Raw genomic sequence first — 17412 nt, forward strand, 5'->3', positions numbered from 1 at the left:
ACCAGTTTTGCGTACCCTGTGCAGTCTTGTTACAGTTTCTACTGAAACTGACTTACGCCATAATTTCTCACGTGGAGTATCTATTCTTCCCCTACTGTAACTTTGATTTGTAAATTCTCAACACGTGACCGTATTTCAGTGCAGTTCACTTTTACACTAGCATTGTTGTAGTACTTGCAGTTTATACCCTTTTTCCCATCTTTCCATAAGTATTTCAGATAAAAAACACATACTGCTAACTTACGGTATTACAACAGAGTCAAGATATCGAAAATTTAAAACCTTATCAGCACTTTACACTCTATAGATATCTTGGTAATTTCTCAATTAATCAATACTGTCCTCAACTTTGCATCTACTTTTTTCTAAAGTCAGTGAAATGTGAAAGTGGTTGATGCGCTCGTGTTTCCAATTACTTTAAAACGTGTTGTACCTTGAATAAACTTAACAGTGGGATTTAGGCCTACCACACGTGGTGTTTTTCTCCTCTGTGAATTATTATTAGGCTCGGCATGGCCAAGCGTGTTAAGGCGTGCGACTCGTAATCTGAGGGTCGCGGGTTCGCATCCCCGTTGCGCCTAACATGCTCGCCATTTCAGCCGCGACGGTCAATCCCACTATTCGTTGGTAAAAGAGTAGCCCAAAAGTTGGCGGTGGGTGGTGATGACAAGCTGCCTTCCCTCTAGTCTTACACTGCCAAATTAGGGACGGCTAGCACAGATAGCCCTAGAGTAGCTTTGTGCGAAATTCAAAAAAAAAAAAAAAAATAACTCTACCCTCTCCCCGAAACAATTTATTCTATGTTTAACCAGCTAGTAGCATAAACTTTGAATAACGTACTGTTGGTTTAAAATGCATTATTCTATTATTATTAATAGATGACATGATAAACATGGGGATTCTGGACTATTCTATAAGATAAAACCCTTATCTTTCTTCAGTAAAAATATGCTTATGAAAATTTGTTTGAATCATGATACAATTTCACGTTATATTTTATCACAAAAAAGAATTTATTAGCTTTTCAACCGTATTAGTTTGTTTTTTTTCTGATAAAATTTTATGTACTGTTTTGTTTTGGAAAAGTCCGGACCTCACTTCATATGTGAGCAAATTCGTTTGTCGGTGGCTGTGATTGTCATTGGCTCTGGCTAAGATCTTAACCAAATTGGTAATCTTAGGTTACTTTGCTCTTTCACATACAAAATTTTTCTTTTAGTGGAACTAACGTAATTAGATGACAGCAAGGAGAAGTAAATTTATAAACAACAAAAGAAAACCATAATGCTGGAAATTATTAACTTTTACTGATTTTTCGTAAAAGAAACTTAGGTGACAAATATCTTCACTAATCCATAAAAAGGCTGTACCTATTTCAGCTCACAAAATACTATGCATTGTTAGTGAGCTTTGGAGTATCCCACTGCCATGCTCTTCAACAGACCTTAGGCCTCGCCCTTTGTCGTCAGCCTTGCATAATATAAGTTAAGTACATTATATTTGCACATTCTATAGGCAAATGCGACGTTCTTATCTATTATAATTAAGATTTTGGTCAAGGACAACAGTGAGCAGGTCCTACGAATAAAAGAGTTTTCTTGTATATAAATTGTGGCCTGAAATCATCGTTCTCTTTTATGCTGGTAGTTTAATACAAAAGGTACAAAAATGCAGTTTATAGTACCATGGACGAAAACTTTATACGTGTTACTTAAGATTTTTTTGTAATAATTACGAAAGAAAAATTTAAAAGTGATTACATACTATGTTTGAATTCAATGAGTCTCGCTGGAACTGTGATAAGGTATAAAAATAAGAACAACAGCGATTTTGTTTGAATTTCGTGCGAAGCTACTCGAGGGCTATTTGCGCTAGCCGTCCCTATTTTAGGAGTGTAAGACCAGAAGGAAGGCAGCTAGTCATCACAACCCACAGCCAACGCTTGGGCTACTCTTTTACCAACGAATAGTGGGATTGACCGTAACATTATAACGCCCCCACGGCTGAAAGGGCGAGCATGTTTGGTGCGAACGGGATTCGAACCTTGATCCTCAGAGTACGAATCGAGGGCCTTAACCACTGGGCCATCCCAAGCCTGAGAACAGCCACCTTTATGATGTTTAGATTCTTTTGAACACTTACAAGGTCCTCAAGTGTACTCTCACAAAGTTTAATAGCTTTACGGATTTTTATTATTGTAATCACGTTCGGGGTATACACAATAAAACAACACTGCTTTAAAAACTGGATTGTATTAATCTAAAGCCATGCACTCCTTTTTCTGTTAATTAAACTTATACTTGTTGAAATCTCACGTTTGCTTCTTAGCAGTAAATAAATAATACCAACAATATTTCTTGTCTATATACTAAAAAAGATTGATTATGTCTCTTGAGAAACCGCTTTCAGTAAATTAAAATTTAAAAAAATCTTTATTCATAATAAATACACAAATTTGATAAAATTAACTCAAATTTACAAATCTTCTGAATACTTCCTTATTTGAATTAGTGTGTTTGTGACTGGAAGAGATGATAAACTGGAAAACTTTGTCTATTATCTAACAAGAGGTTTGGCGTGGCCAGGTGGGTTAAGGAGTTCGACTCGTAATCTGAAGGTCGCGGATTCGCATCCTTGTCACACCAAACATGTTCGCCCTTTTAGCCATGGAGGCGTTATAATGTGACGATCAATTCCACTATCCGTTGGTAAAAGAGTAGTTCAAGAATTGGCGGTGGGTGGTGATGACTAGCTGCCTTCCCTCTAGTCTTATACTGCAAAATTAGTAGGAATGGCTAGCGCAGATAACCCTCGTGTAGCTTTGCGCGAAATTCAAAGCAAATCTAAAGCAAAAATCTAACAAATTATTTTTTAAAAACTAAAAAAATATCGGAGATGTATGGCTTTATACTTATGTCAATTTTTTTGGATTATCGAACTCGTACTTTTGTTTTTCACAAATATATATAGTTTGTTATAAACGAAAACAAAGCAATAAAAAAAAAAAAAAAAAAAACGCTGCACCTATTGAAAGGATCCCCAGGATACAGGCTGTAATGTGGAATATAAAATGTATCATTGGTATTGGAGGTGACTACTATAGTAGAACCCACAGTGTGGTGGAGATACAACATCTATCAGCTTAACCTCATTTCATCATTCTCACCTAAAGAATAATGAAACAAAGTAAGAAAAGGGATAGATATTAGAAGAGCGAGATGTGAATACTCAAGCCCACAACGTCCCACGTCTATATCACCCTTTACTGCCTGCAGACTGTTGTGGGAAGGTAACTGCTCTCCAAAGTAAAGAAGAAAATAAAAATAAAAAGAGATATATATATATATAGTACATGATATTGTTGATCGTTTAGCTTTAGGTTCTCTTCTAACATTTCACGAGTTAAAATGTATTTGATATGTGCTGCCGTTGCTTATTTTGTTATACTGAATACTTTGTTCTCCGCTATTTTACACGAATTTTTCCAGAAGATCTTGATGAATGGTCCACCTTCCATTGGTCTTATCGATGTTCAGTAGACAAATTTATAGCAAAGATTACACCAGTGAAGCCAAGTTGGCCCATAAATATTTCTAAGTGTCAGACATACAAAACCACAAGTTCTGAGTTTACGATCTTTAACAACGATGGCCCTTACAGATCGATTACTAGACTATCGGCTCTTGTAGGAGTCTCTGAGTTATGTTGTGGTATATCGATGCTGGCCAATCAGTTTCATGCTATAGGCCATTTAGGAAATAAAAGAACAAATGGACATTTCCTTCGGTCTTCCTTACTCTTTTCGACACACCCTCCATAACCAAGAGGCTGCAGAAACACTACGACAATAGTTTATTAAAAGCTAAAAACAAAGCTTTGACCTTCAATCAAAATTAGATGGAAAACGAGCATACAAATAGCCATCTTTCACACATCGACCTCATTAGTACATCAAAACTGATTATTTGTTCTAGATTTACAACTTCAAACTAACATCACGGTACTTCCATTATATTTCTGTGGAGTTGTGGAAATATCTGGTCGATTTTATCTCTGAATGCTATATGTGCCATACGAAATATCTGTGAATACTCTAAATGTGGAATTTTATAATCTAGCTTTCTTACTAGCTTAGCGTTCCTGTGTGATACATTTCACATTATTATTTACAAGTGCGCTTACATGTATTTCTGTATAAATATTTTATAACTTCTTTTTCACAGCATTTTTGGCACGTATATGTAATCACTTCAACTTTATAATATATACAGAGGGTTGAAAGTTTTATACTAAAACGATTCTCAATATGCAAACTAACAAGTTACGTAGCAGCTATAGTCAATTTAAATTTGCGTTGTCACGGATTCTTTCAATATTACATTTTGTTTTGTCTGACGGAGGTAGTGAGATACCACCGAAAAACCGAACGCTTTGGGAAGGATTTTTTGTTTTTTTTGAATTTCGCACAAAGCTACTCGAGGGTTATCTGTGCTAGCCGTCCCTAATTTAGCAGTGTAAGACTAGAGGCAAGGCAGCTAGTCCTCACCACCCACCGCCAGCTCTTGGGCTACTCTTTTACCAACGAATAGTGGGATTGATCGTGACATTATAACGCCCCCACGGCTGAAAGGGCGAGCGTGTTTGGCACGACGGGGATGTGAACCCGCGACCCTCAGATTACAAGTCGCACGCCTTAACACGCTTGGCCATGGTGGGCCCCATTGGGAAGGATATTTAATAGTCTCTTCGGGAATACTTTCTTCAAATAGGTGATTTATAATTTCCTCCTGGCCAGGTGGTTAAGGTACTCTACTCGTAATCCGAGGGTGGCGGGTTCGAATCCCCGTCACACTAAACATGCTCGCCCTTTCAACCGTTGGGGTGTTATAAAGTAACTGTCAATCCCACTATTCTTTGGTAAAAGAGTAGCCTAAAAGTTGGCGGTGGGTGGTGATGACTAGCTGCCTTCCCTCTTGTCTTACACTGCTAAATTAGGGACGGCTAGCGGAGATAGCCCTAGTGTAGCTTTGCGCGGAGTTGAAAAACAAACAAACAATTTACGCGAAGTATATGCGAACAAAATGAGGCAATGTGCATGTATATGAATTATAATTCCGAGGCGTGATTTAACAAGATTTTACACGTATAACTGTGTGCACTGATAACCAAGTAGGAAAGAAATTCTTATTAAATTTGAAGAATATCAAAACTTCTGTGAATCTAAATGTATCATAAATTGGTGTTAACATCTACTATCTTTAGCGAATCGTACGTTTATCGTGTTATAACAGTTTAAAAGGAACACGCCGCTACAAACATTGTTCAACTACAACAACAATGACAAAAAAATCACAATATGAACATTTATCTAAACACTATCAATAAACAAGTTTCTGGACTCCGCGCCAATATTATTAAATCAAAAATAGTAGAATCATGAAATGTGAAACACTATTCTTAGAGACAGTTTCATATTTAATGAATGTGCATACTCTGCTGCTTCTTTAATAGTATCTGTACATCACCGCTTGGGAAGTTGGTGTCAATTTCATCATGCACAAATATTTACTTAAAATACAAATGATTGCTTAGAGGGTTTAATGCAACTGAATAATTATAGATAAACGACAGAAGGAAATAATAAGTGAACGTTAAACATGACTATAATGTAGCACAACATTTATTTTGTGACATTAACATTAATTTAAAATGATAAATTGCTCCACACATTGTGTAGAAATTGTAACTGGTAACTTCAGTATATAATCCGTGTACTAATTTTGAAAAAAAGTTATAAAAAACAATTCTGAATGAAATGGAACATAACGAAGAATGTTTAAAGTGATAATGGAAAGAAAAAAAAAGTGTTTTTATTAGATAAAACTAATCAACAAGATGTTTCACCTGAAAAGGAAAAGCTAGCTGTCACATTCTACACTTAGAAGTGTCATGTTCATGCCAAGTTACAATTAAGTTTTATTACATGTTTGTAATCTCACAAATGAAAGTTTTCTACGTAGTGTTACGTGCTATAGTTCATCGCGGTAGAACCCCCCAGTTTGTCATGTTACGTATAATATATCCCGGAGAAGATTCCTACTTATTACGTTACCTATTACGATTTCAAATAGCTTAGAAATTTTAATTTAGAAGTTAATTAAATGTTACTATGTATTAAATTTATATTTACCAACAAGATTAATGCACAACATTTTATTTATTTTAAACACAAATGTATTTTAATATACAAACAAAAAATAAAAATTTATAATAACAGTTATTACTATGAGTTATTACAAATGATAGTTTATTTTACAAGAGTTTTACAAACAATGCTGAGTCTTATATCCGGTCCAGAACTGAATACTTTATCGACGAGCAAATTCTGAATTGATACAATCACACACCTCGTATAAGCTATTTAGTTTGGTTCTTGTTTGGCCTCACGCCCTTACAAGCTGACTTTTCTCGGCGAAGATATTTAATACCCTATAAGAAATAATAACATCCGAAGTAATTCGTTAAAGTTGAACGTTTGTAATGTTCGAAATTTACAAACATTCCTGACACAATTGTGTAGTTTTCTGAGTATAGGCGTTAATCACAGTTATAGCTTTCGAGGCATACAGCATTCTGACTGTAGCTGGCTAGTAATATCTTAATTGTCTCTCGGCGCGTCGGTTTTTGTATACCAATCACGCGAGTTTCTCGAAATTTCAACAATGTTCTACGCATTTTCACAAACAAATGTTGTTTATTCTTATTCTCAATGGGCCCAGCATGATCAAGTGGTTAGGGTGCTCAACTGATAGTCTGCAGGTTCAAATATCCATTACACCAAACTTGCTTGGCCTTCAGCCATGGGGGCATTATAATGTGACAGTCAATTCCACTATTCATTGGTAAAAGAGTAGCCCAATAGTTGGCAATGCGCAGTGATGACTAGTTGCCTTCCCTCTAGTCTTATACTGCTAATTTATAAATAGCTAGTGCAGATAGCTCACGTGTAGCTTTGTGTGAAATTCAAAAACAAACAAACTTACTCTCAAGAATTTTCAACAAATTTCGAGAACAATCGAGACTTGCACAGTACACAGTCAACAAGAAATATTTAATTGCAAAAAAAAAAGAAAATTACACTAAAACAAACGTTGGCACTAAAATAAATGTACAACAATAAATCTGTTACACTTCCGTGGACCCGGCCTGTCCAGGTGGTTAAGGCGCACGACTCTTAATCCGAGGGCAGCGGACCGCGGATTCGAATCCCGGTCACACCAAACATGCTTACCCTTTCAGACGTGGGGCGTCATAATTATTCGGTCAATCTTTCTATTCGTTGGTTTGTTTTTGTTTTTTTTTTAATTTCGCGCAAAGCTACTCGAGGGATATCTGCGCTAGCCGTCCCTAATTTAGCAATGTAAGACTAACTGGGAAGGCAGCTAGTCATCACCACCCACTGCCAACTCTTGGGCTACTTTTTACCAACGAATAGTGGGATTGACCGTAACATTATAACGTCCCCACGGCTGAAAGGGCGAGCATGTTTGGCGCGACGGTGATGCGACCCTCAGATTACGAGTCGCACGCCTTAACACGTTTGGCCATGTCGGGTCTATTCCTTGGTAAAAGAGTAGCCTCAGAGTTGGGGTGGTCGGTAATGACTAACTGCCTTCCCTCTCGTCTCTCTGCTAAATTAGGGACGACTAACTCAGACAGCTAGTTTCACTGTGTTGGTATTTGGGTATTGATGTTAAATACCCAGGAGGGTCAGGTACGTTTGACCTCTTTCTCCCTCCCGAACGATTATAGCGTCTGTCTTTAGGGTTTTTTTTGTTTTGTTTTTTAAGCTTTGGGCCAGAGTAAAAGTATAACATCATACTCAGGCCCATTTCAGGGCTCAGTCCATGCATGGACGAACAAGAAGTTTTTTTGTTTTCTTTTTCTTTTTCCTTTTATTATTTCTCTTGTGTTTTTTTTTTCATTTTTTATTTTTTATTTTTTGTAGTTTCATATATATATATATATTTGTTTTTGTATTTTTCTCCTTTTTCTTGATAGAGAGAATGCTACTACTACTTGTAGTAACACACACACACACACAAAGTAATAATAATAATTATTATTCAATACTTGAATAATAATTCAAAAAGAGAGAAGAAAAAAAATAATGATTAAAAAAAGAAAATAATAATTATAATAATAAAAAAGAAACAAGGACTAAGTGTCTAGTGCATAGTGGCCAGCTTGTGTTACATTTCTTAAATATATGTTAAAAGGGGAGAGGTATTTAGGACCATTTACATCATGTACGTGATATCTGTCGAGATCACACATTAAGTCATTTTTATGCCAATTCTTATAGAAATATTTTAGAGAATTATGCAAGAGTCTTTCAGATATTGTGTCTATGTTTGCATACTTGTGCATGAATGCGGTTGAGGTGCTACGTGGTATTTTATATGCTGAAGTTAGTACTGAATTTTGTATACGTTGAAGTTTCTGTACATGTGTGGGTGCTATGTTAATCCAGGCAGGTGATGCATATTCTATTGTTGGTCTAATGTACGTTTTGTAGATTTTAAGTATGTTGTCTGGTGATGTTCCTTGGATTTTACCTGAAAGACTTCTTACATAGTTTGCTCTTTTCCAGATTCGTATCAGTATATTTTTAATATGTGGTAACCACGTTAATTTTGAATCATAAGTTAGACCTAGAAATTTAGCAGAAGTAGCAGTCAGTAAAAGTGATCCATTCATATAGAGTTTTGGTGGATCTTTTTTCAGCTTATTCAGTCTGCTGAATAATATGACTTGGGTTTTTGGAATATTGATTTTGATTCTGTATTTCTGGCAGTATTCTTCGATGTTATTTAGGACTGGTTGTAGGTTCGTTGCTGCTATTGACGGAGTGGGGGCACTTTTCCAGACTGCTACATCGTCAGCGAACTGTGATGCATAACCTAAATTTAGGTCCGACAGAGGCATATTACTCACGTACATGATAAACAATATAGGGCTAACAACTCCTCCCTGCGGGACTCCTGCTACCGGTGAAAAGGACCCTCAGAGCTATCGCGTAGCTCTGCGCGAAATTCAAAAACAAACAAACATACACTTTCTTACTTGGAGAATTAAAAATTGGCGTCAGACAATTTTTAACCAATATGCTATATATACATATACATTGAGACTTAGCAAGTTTGCTGTTGTAAATTTATTTTAATGCCTTCGTTTGTTTTTGCACAGTTTTCTTTTTTACATGTGACATAAATTATTGATTGTATATTGCGCAAGTTCCGCCTGTTCTCGAAACTTGTAGAGAATTCTTGAAAGTGAGAAGCAACAATATTTGTTTGAGTAAATATGTTAGATCACTGTTGTCAAGCGAACTCTGGTGAAAGTTCCAGAAACTCAAGTGATTTGTACAAAAGTAAAGCACCAAGAATAGATTATTATTGGAAAGCTAAAGTCAGTAAGCTCTAGGCCTAAAAAGCCATAATTGTGATTAACGTTTCTTCATCGGAAAACTACAGAATTTGACCAGGAACGTTACAGAATTCGAATATTACAAACCGTTCAACCTCAGTGAATTACTTCTGACGTTAGAATTGCCACGAGAACATTACATATCTTCTACGCTACCCTGTGAGAAGCAATCAAGAAACGGTAGCTAGCTAGCTTAAGCGTGTGTGACAATAAGAACTCAGAATTAACGTTCGTCACGAATCTGAGTCGCCCATAAATTATTTGGTTCTAGACCAAATAGAAGATTCAGTATGGTTTCTAAAACTGTGGTATATAAATTAGTATTTGTAATAACTTTTACTAATGTAATAACTAATAACCATTATTGTAAATTGTATTATTTTTATGTTTGTGTATTAAAATATATTTGTGTTTAAAAAAAAAAAAAGGAAATTGCGTGTATAAATATTGTTGGTAAATAACATAAATTTAATACATATTAGTATTTAATTAACTTCGAATATCGAATTCACATTTCCGGTTGTTTGAAATAGTAATACGTAACATAATAAATGGGAGACTTGCCCGAAATAAACTATAATACGTAACACGACCAATACATTAAATACAATAAATTGTCAAATAATTATACAATTTCAATCATGACAGTATGTAACACAATAGAAATAACTTTATGATAATAAAATTACTATCTCATGAAAGTGTTTAAACACAAATGTTACCTTTTGACTTAACAATCAATTATTACATGACTGAGATATCCTTCAAACGTTGCCATGCGTTTTCAAGGAGTGACAGAACTGTTTTTATTAAGTTTTCTAACTAATTGACAAGTTTTACAAACAAAAGTGAGAAACATTTTGGGTAATTTTTGGCCAAAAGAAATGTCTCATAATTTTGTCACATGTCTTGCGAACGCTTAAATGACCTCCCGTGGAAAGTTCATAAACAACGATTTGACAAATTACAATCCACTCCTGTGAAGCTGGCACATTTGGTGGTTTCCATTTTCTCACGAGGACACCATTTTTGAAAAGTAACCATTTTGAACTGTCACCAGTTCATCTTTTGTGAGTGCATATTTAAAATGTGAAGAGATCTGTGGATTATTTGCATGCTCATTGATCAGTTTGCTTCTAGCAAATGGCATTTCACCAGGTGAACCAGATACGTCACGTTCGTCTCTGTAACTCATCACAGACTTGTCAGTAGGACAATCATTCACAAGATCCATATTGTACTTAAAAATGTCCTGAGAAATCGATAATGTCGTCCACTGAATAATGTTTATCATTTCTTTTTTGGCTTAATTTATTAGCCTGAGCTCAAGTTACAGCAGACTGGAGAAACACCTTCAGATTCCCTTTAACAACATTATCCTTAGATGAAATACTAACTGGCTCGCTATTCATTACGTGTTTGGTAACAACTTTTTGACCAGTCAACTCATTTCCCAACAATAATGATGCGGTCTTAATTGGGAGAGTAGGTGTCACTCCAACAACAACTGGTCCCGAAATTATATCTGATGTTAAACAAATGTTATGAAGAAGAACATTAACTAATCCACCCTCAATACCCTGAACACTAACAGACCCATTAGCGGCAAAACTCGAACCTAAAGGCTGCATGCACCTTCTGACAACATTGATTGAGTCGCCCCAGTAACACACAAAATACGTATGGCTATGAGATTACCAGTGTCATTTGTCAAAGATACAGAATCAACACACACATACACACAAACTCTAAATTCCCCCCTAACTATATCAGCCTTTTTATCAGTGGCCAAATCAACAACATAAGGTGATCTGGTGAAACGATGTCCATACATGGACACAAACGCACTGTGTGTTGCCTCATTTTCTTTTTTTTTTTGAAACTCCAACAATCGGAAATAACATGACCAAATTGTCTTAATTTGTCGAAACTGTTGCCAGTATGCATAGAATTACACCATTGATCAAAATAAATTTCTTTCATGGGCGAATTTCATATACGTTTGACTATCTTGCTTGTGATAACTTCGGAACTTTTGGCGATGAGCCTATAATACTAACACGTATGCTTTGAGGATAGCTGCTTTAACCTTATCATAATCCGTACAGTCTTTTAGAGAGAAAGTAGAATAAGCTTCTTGTGCTTTATCAGTCAAAACACTTTGCAATAATAATGACTATTTTTCGGTGGGCCACTCCATGGTTTAAGCAACTTTCTCAAAATGCTGGAATATTTACAACTTTATTTGCGTTAAATGATGGTACTTTAATATATCGATTGAGTTCAAAGTTGTCATTTTGCCTTGGCCGATTGGAGTTGAATAAAAATTTCAGCCTAATTTTTTTTCTCGGCTGGAATATGGGTTTGTTTGGCGTCTAGACATTTACTCTCTCTTTCAGTTTCAATATGGGTTTGCTCTTTCTGGACTTCGATGCAGGCTTAATGTTTGTGGAAATTTTAATTCTAATTTAGTAGTTAATTAAATGTTAATATGTATTAAATTTATGATATTTGCCAACAAGATTAATACACACAATCTTTTAACAAAAATATATATTAACATACAAGCAAAAAGTAATACTAGCTATAATAACAGTTATTAGAAATGATATTTTATGTACAAGAGTTTTATGAATATACAAAAAATACTGAGTCTTATATCCAGTCTTCAACTGAATACTTTATTGACGATCCTGGCCCACGACGAGCAAATCAATTCTGAGTTGATATTGTCACACACCCTGCATGACCTAACTAGCTTGCTTCTTGTTTGGCCTCATACCCTTACAAGCTGACTGTTTCCTGCGAAGTTATTTAATGTCCTGTTAAAAATAATAACGTCTGAAGTAATTCAATAAAGTTGAACGGTTTGTAATGTTCGAAATATACCAACGTTCCTGGTATAATTCTGTAGTTTTCCAATTAATAGGCGTTAATCACAATTATAGTTTTCGAAGTCTGTAGCATATTGACTGTAGTCTCCAATAATATCTTGATTGTCTCTCGACGTCTCGGTTTTTATATACCAATCACGCGAGCCTCTAGGAGTTTCAACAATTTTCTGGCGCGTTTTCATAAACAAATATTTTTGATTTTTACTCTCAAGAATCTTCTACAAATTTCAAAAACAGGCGGGATGTGCGCAATACACAGTCTCCGGAAACTTTGGTTTATATATTCACTCAAGCTTCTCGAACGTTCAACAATGTTTGAAAACACGCTAGCGTTTTTATAAAACAAATTTGTTGATTCTTACTCTCGTAAAACTTTTACAAATTCAGAGAATAGGCGGTACTTGCGCAAAACACATTTAACTTAGTACGTTGCAAGGATTAAACTGAATCAGACGTAGGTATTAAAATAAATGTGTAACAGTAAATCCGTTACAGTACTATCCTGTGTGGTACACAACTAGTAGTTTCATTACAGAAAGGTCACTTAAACAGTACAGTTGTAACTGGGCAGAATGCGTGCAATGCCTAAAGATCCGGGCCTTGGAGCTGAGGTCCGCATTTAGTTGTTCGTTCTTTGATGCCAGGTGTCTGTAGCATTAGAATAGTGACAGCTAAATCTCACTATTTGGTCTGGCCAGTGACGATTGGTGGTGGTGACTATCGGCTTTCACTTCAGCATTAGGAACGGCTAGCAAAGATAACATTCGCGTAGCATTGTACGAAAGCCAACAATCCACAACTTTTTTTAAGCATATTTTTTCTTATGCATATCAGACTGTTGCATATAAAATGTTGGAATTTTGTCTTTCTATTGTTTAATTTATTTAACTAAAATAAGCTACATTAGACCCAATACACTTCTGCCAATGAGTTGTAAGTTTTTAAATGCCATATTTAAAGATATAGACATCCTGTGGTGCAATGAAGTAAGTCTTCGAAGGCATTTTCAATTGACCTTGGGTTTGCAAACGTTTTCTCCTTTAAAAAATGGCCACGTGGGTTAAGGCGTTCGACTCGTAATCTGAGGGTCACGGGTTCGAATTTCCTTCCTACCAAACATGCTCGCCCTTTCAGCAGTCGGAGCGTTATGATATGACGGTCAATCCCACTATTCGTTGGTAAAAGAGTAGCCCAAGAGTTGGCGGTGGGTGGTGATGACTAGGTGCCTTTCCTCTAGTCTTACACTGCAAAATTAGGGACGGCTAGCGCAGATAGCCCTCGTGTAGCTTTGCGCGAAATTCCAAAACAAGTTTTAAAAATGCCCAAATGTTTAAAAAAAATGTAATCTATAATGGAAAAATCTGGTGAATATGGTGAATGAGATATAGCTTCATACTAAAGTTCATTTAGTTTTTGGAAAGTAACGCGTGAGACATGAGGTCGAGCATTGTCATGAAGCGGTATTGGTTCACTGTGGTTAAGTATTGTTGGATGTTTTCATGACAACTTTTAATGCATAATTTTAAGTTACAACAATATTTATCTGCTGTGTTTGTTTCTTCTTGGCTGAAGAATGAATAATGGATCACACCTGCTGACGACCATCAGACACTGACCATAAGCTTCTAAGGTTAAGAGCTAGTTTTGGCATATGTTTTTATGCCTCTTCATAGCCAAGCCACTCTTTGAATCATCGTCGACCGACATAAAGAATTCATTTTCCATTACAGGCGAGAATTCTGTGGAGAAACGGGTCGTTTATTTTGCGAGTGAGGAACAAATTTTAATTCGCATTGTTTGATGGTTTTCAGTGAGTTCGTGAGGTACCCATTTATCGGTTTTTCTCTCCTTACTAATTGCTTTAAGATGTCGGCAAACTGTTGAATAATGAACACTAAGTTTGTCGGCAACTTCTTTCACGGTTTGGCGGATGTCTGATTCAACTAAGGTCTTCCATTCTTCTTCATTAATGGTTGTCTGAGGGCAGCCCCGAGGCATTTTGTGTTATCAAAGCAAAATCTCCTAAACCAACGCTGTGCTGTGCGCTCATTAACTGTACCATCACTAAATGCATGATTGATATTACGAGCTGCTGTCGCCGCATTGTGATCAAACTTGAGCTTGTATAAAAAACTTACACGAATATCAATATTAATATAAATTTTATCCACGGTGGCAAAAATTAATATAAATATGATTTAGTTTATAAAATAGGAAAAATAAAGTGAAATAAAGGGGTGAAAAGAAAATTTCTAGTGAGATACAAATAAATTTTGATAATAAATAAAAGACATAGTCCAAATGGCTACTTGCGATAATCATGTTTGTGCTTGAAATAATAAAAAATATTTGTATCTCCGACGTCTACCAATAGTTTGAGTGCGGTGATTCTCCATACTGGGTACGTGGGGGAATCCATAGTTACGTCGTCAGTACTTGTCAGCCAATCAGCGCTCACGTAGATGGGTATTTCTCGTTTTCTAAGCGGCATAGAAACACCAATGCGATCGTTTACAAGCTGGAATAAAAGAGGCCTCGTTCACCAGATTGTCTTGTTTCTGGCAAATCTAAAAGGACTAAAACTGTGAATCAAGAATTTAGGAAAGAGTATAGTGCAAAATATCCGTTCATTGCATCAAAAGTCAGTGACAGTCATGCGTTTTGTACAGTTTATCACATCGATTTTTCTGTGGCGCATGGCGGGATAAACGATTGTTTCAACATACAAAATCGGTATCTCACCAACAAAAGGCTGAGGCGAAGACAAAAACGATGCAGATAACAATCATTACGCTCAGTTATTTGAAATAGTTGGCATCTCTGCAATTACACTTGAGAGTCTGTCAACATATGGGAGTATCAGGTAGAACTGGTAAACTGCTATCAAACCCACCAGACTCACAATTCGCATTCATCGTGAAAACGGTATTCAACCCGTCTGGATTGAAAAGTTCAGTCATCTCCATTGGATCATCCAATATTGAACTTTTAATGAAAAAAAGTTTATTTATTATGAAAGAACTCCCAACTCTAAGTAATAATACAACTTCGCTACAGTTAAGCCTATTTTAAATAACTTCTATTTTTACATTTGTTGTACTATCATACTCTTTCTTATTTTTTTAATTAATTGATTTCTTTCTTTTACTTTGTATTTTAGTTAATCTTTACAAAATGCTAGAACTTTACAAAGTTTATGTACTTAATATTTTAACTTCTTAATGAAGTTTGCTGAACATTCTGAAAAGCCCATGAATTAAATGTTTCTTGACGTCACACTTGTACCAAATTGTTGTTGTTGCCAAAATATTTTATTATAAGAGGTGAAAACGAGAACGATAAAGAACAGGTTGCTTGCTATTTTACTTTTTCCTGGTAATGAAGAGTTTTTTGTTTTTTTAAAAAAACAAAACAAAACAAAAACTGTGTTATGGACGCATCGAGCGTGCGAAATTCTATCAATGTGCGTTCCAAGCGCGTACTGCTTACACGTGTATCTGCTCTTGGGTAGCGTTAAATCAGGCGTGCAACCGCTGCCCACTACTAGTTCAGAGATCTCGTTCGAAATTCTGCGTGAAAGATTTAATAAATTAAGGTAGTCACGTAAGAGAGAGTCGTCTGAAGTAATGCAATTAGAAGATCAGAACGAAACTTCAGCTATTCGGACATATTCTTATTACTGTTAGACCATTGCCCATCGTTCTGTAACTAGGACAACGTTGAAAGATATGTATCATGGTCGCTAAACGTCTCAGACATATATAAAGTCATAAATACAATAACAAAGCTATTCGCTTTGCTGAATTGTAATCCCGCTAGTATCGTCAGGCTTATCCGTTATATCCCATGTCATGACATTTCTTACAATCAAACTAAGGGTTTTCAAAAGTTTGAAGATCGTTATGGAACATTGGATTACAGGAGTGGTCATTGTACTTTCCAACTTCATCATATGTTATTATGTACCTGTTCTAAAACGTTATACGCTGCACAACGTGTTACTGTTTCGTTGGAGCACAGAATACAACTTAGGACTTTTTGCCGTTAAACTTTATTTATGTAGGTACTTGTTATCAATTGCATAAATGATACAAAAATAAGTTACCATTAGCGGCACTATTAAAAATAAACTGTTAAATTTTCTTTAAATTATTCCTGCGCAATAATCGAACGTAAAAATGAAACTCAAAATAACACAAACCGGTTTCACAAGTTAATATCTAGTCGGCATTCCCTTGTACTTCAGTACTACCTCACATGGATATGGTGTGCTTTTGATGAGTTTGTGTAGGTATTTCTGAGTGATTGACTGCAATCATTCTTTGAGTACTTCAAAAAGTTAATCTTCCGTGTTTGGCTTGTGATATTTCGTTAATCGATTTAACTCAGTTTATAAATTTCCAATCGGATTGATATCAGATGATTGACCTGACCATTCAATAACATCAGTTCTCTTAGTTCTAAAATATATTTTAACGACTCCACAATTTCAGAGAAACTTCTTTCTTTATTTTGTAGACTAATTGTAATAAGAAGATCTAATAAACTACAGCTTCTTAAGCAATTTCTATTCTGATTAATGGAAAATACAAAACTAGCATCATCACAATAATCAGTAATATGACACCGCTTTAACAAAGTACATTGGATAATGCTTGTAAGTGAAGGAGTCATTATCATTAGGAGATGTAACAATTCTGACGCTGGGATAGTGCATCATAAAATGATATATACACATGAAACCAAGGACACTCTTCTTGTAAAGGAAATTTGAACCCTCAGTATTTTTATTCTGAATAACTGCTCAACTTGTATCATTTTCTTATAAAGCAACATATTGACGCCTAAGCCAGTAAAACCTGTTTTACAAAAGCTCCAACCCAGAAACGTTATTGTCACTAAACATAGCGTCGAAAACAAAAAGATGATAATCAAAGGCAAGAATATTATTGTTATGAAAGGACATTTAAAAGAGTAAGAGAACACAATTTCTATTCAAAAATACTTTTAATTAAGTCAGAAACATTAC

The sequence above is a fragment of the Tachypleus tridentatus genome, chromosome 13, assembly GCF_004210375.1.
Source record: "Tachypleus tridentatus isolate NWPU-2018 chromosome 13, ASM421037v1, whole genome shotgun sequence".
In the NCBI taxonomy this organism is placed as follows: domain Eukaryota; kingdom Metazoa; phylum Arthropoda; class Merostomata; order Xiphosura; family Limulidae; genus Tachypleus; species Tachypleus tridentatus.